The sequence below is a fragment of the Lactuca sativa genome, chromosome 9 (genome assembly GCF_002870075.4).
Source record: "Lactuca sativa cultivar Salinas chromosome 9, Lsat_Salinas_v11, whole genome shotgun sequence".
In the NCBI taxonomy this organism is placed as follows: Eukaryota; Viridiplantae; Streptophyta; class Magnoliopsida; order Asterales; family Asteraceae; genus Lactuca; species Lactuca sativa.
The window spans coordinates 191,569,818-191,573,421 of NC_056631.2; positions in this window are offsets into that span (position 1 = coordinate 191,569,818).

Sequence of the window (3,604 nt, forward strand, 5' to 3'; positions counted from 1 at the left end):
TGTGACAAATGACAAAAAAACCCTTAATTTATTAGATGCATAACTCCTGTGAATAATATAATTCCCTATCGTGACTTTGCCCAAACTTTCATAAATAATTTTTATATATTATATGGTCATTCCACTCATTTCAAAGGATGATTGTTGCATAATATGTTACCGCTTGTTTCAACGAATAATTGTTATATATTATTACGTCATTCTACTCATTTCAACATATAACTGTTGTATATTATGTTAGTTTATCATTACTATTGTTTACATACACCAACAAATAAAAAATTAACACGTCATCAAAAATGATCTATACTAACATGTTATTTCTTTTATTATGATTATTGATCATTTTTAGTGACATGTTTAATATTATATCGTGAATATTATGAACATTTACTTACTCACAAGCAATTAAACAGTGAAAATAAAATACTTATAGAGTGATAAGTGTTTACTTACAGTGACTGTTTATAACTATTATCGCAAACATTGTTGACTTTTGGAGACACAAATATAATGAAAATGTAAAGATAAGTTATGTTTCCTAAGATGGGTAATCGTTTATCGCTACTATTGCTTACATACACCGACAAATAAATAAATTAAGACATTACCAAAAATGATCTATACTAATATGTTATTTATTTTATTATGATTATTGATTACTTTTAGTGGCATGTTTAATATTATATCATGAATATTGTGAATGTTTACTCACTCACAAGAAATTAAACGGTGAGCATAAAATATTTATAGTTATGTGTTTTTTTATATAGAGTAATAAATGTTTACTTACAGTGACCGTTTATAAATATTATTGCGGCCATTGTTGACTTTTGGAGGCACAAATGTAATTAGGATGTAAGGATAAGTTATGTTTCCTAACTTATGTAATAGTTTATCATGACTATTACTTAAATAAAAAAAATTAAGACGTCACCAAAAATGATCTATACTAAGATGTTATTTCTTTCATTATGATTATTGATCAATTTTAGTTACATGTTTAATATTATATCTTGAATATTGTGAACGTTTACTCACCCCCAAGCAATTAAACAGTGAGCATAAAATACTCATAGTGATGTGTTTTTTCATAAAGAGTGATAAATGTTTACTTACAATGATCGTTTATAAATATTATCAGGGCCATTGTTGACTTTTGGAGACACAAATATAATTAAGCTGTAAGGATAAGTTATATTTTGTAACATGTTTAATCGTTTATCATTACTATTGTTACATACACCGACATGTTTAACCCGTCACAATATGTTTTTTATTTTTTATATTGTAGAATGGTTTTTTTTTTAAATTTAATTGCACATATATTTGCCACCTTTCATTAATATGAAGCGCAAAAATGGAAATATAAAATATAATGTAATAAAAACTATTTTTTAGTAATAATAATTAAAAAGTTATTACATCAAAAACATACATACAAATATATAATAATAAACTAAATTCTACTTAAATTAAAATATGTGTTGCACTCTTTAGCCCGGTTGTCGGGCAATAATTCATAGGCTACTTTTAAATGGGTTTACTCACCCCCAAGCAATTAAACAGTGAGCATAAAATACTCATAGTGATGTGTTTTTTCATAAAGAGTGATAAATGTTTACTTACAATGATCGTTTATAAATATTATCAGGGCTATTGTTGACTTTTGGAGACACAAATATAATTAAGTTGTAAGGATAAGTTATATTTTGTAACATGTTTAATCGTTTATCATTACTATTGTTACGTACACCGACATGTTTAACCTGTCACAATATGTTTTTTATTTTTTATATTGTAGAATGGTTTTTTTTTTTAAATTTAATTGCACATATATTTGCCACCTTTCATTAATATGAAGCGCAAAAATGGAAATATAAAATATAATGTAATAAAAAACTATTTTTTAGTAATAATAATTAAAAAGTTATTACATCAAAAACATCTATTTTTTAGTAATAATAATTAAAATGTTATTACATCAAAAACGTATTATAAGTAGAATTTAGTTTATCATTATATATTTGTATGTATGTTTTTGATGTAATAACTTTTTAATTATTATTACTAAAAAATAGTTTTTTATTACATTATATTTTATATTTCCATTTTTGCACTTCATATTAATGAAAGGTGGCAAATATATGTGCAATTAAATTAAAAAAAAAACCATTCTACAATATAAAAAATAAAAAACATATTGTGACGGGTTAAACATGTCAGTGTATGTAATAATAGTAATGATAAACGATTAAACATGTTACAAAATATAACTTATTCTTACAGCTTAATTACATTTGTGTCTCCAAAAGTCAACAATGGTCATGATAATATTTATAAACGATCATTGTAAGTAAACATTTATCACTCTGTATGAAAAAACACATCACTATGAGTATTTTTTATATTGTAGAATGGTTTTTTTTTTAAATTTAATTGCACATATATTTGCCACCTTTCATTAATATGAAGTGCAAAAATGAAAATATAAAATATAATGTAATAAAAAACTATTTTTTAGTAATAATAATTAAAAAGTAATTACATCAAAAACATACATACAAATATATAATGATAAACTAAATTCTACTTAAATTAAAATATGTGTTGCACTCTTTAGCCCGGTTGTGGGCAACAATTCATAGGCTACTTTTAAATGGGTTGTCTTTTCTTGGACTTTTGTATTTAATTATTTGCTTCAACTATATGTATATCCAACTATATGTATATCCGGATCCTGTAACAACATATATTAAATTAGGTGTTGAACATGCATTAAAGCAAACATGCACAATTAGAATCGTTTTAAAAAAAAAATTATAATGTTTAATTAATGAATATAAATAAAAATATAGCTTATGCAAATAAAGTACCTTAGGATCAAGATTACAAGATTTTTTTCATATGTTACAAAAGAACATATTGCATTATTAACTGTTAACGGGCATTTGTTATCTCTGTTTGGTACGAATATGGATGGCTTTATTACTTCATCCAAAAAAACTCTATAGTAATCAACTGTCAGTGGATTTCCATGTATTTTCTGGTTTTCATCGATAGAATACATGACAAAACCCTTTGCAACGATGTTGCTACGTTGAGCCACTGACAGTGAACATTTTATCATCTATACATACCTTCACATATTATTAATAAATGTATAAGTAAAAAGTCTGATTAACTGACATGTAGCTGTAACATTTTCTTTTTTAGTTGCTGCAATGCCTTGGGTTGAGGTGATGTTATTCCTTTTTTAGTTGAATTCCCAGCTTGTGGCTCCTCACACGTATCTGTAACATTTTCTTCACCCTCATTCAGACTTTCCTGAAAATACTTTACCATGTTTAGTCTACGAAATATAGTTAAAAATATTGGAAAAGAAGTGTACAAAACATATTATTGTATTAATTAACTTACATGGCGTTCGAGCTATTTGGGGGGTATTTGAGATACCAGTTTACCCACGAAATTGTTTTTCCTTTTCTGAGATGACAGTATGAAATGAAGTTATTAATTATCAACTCATTGTATTAAAACTATCATAAAAAATTCACCTACATACTTTTCCTTTAAGTGCCTTTGTTGGAGGTGGAGTAGTAGT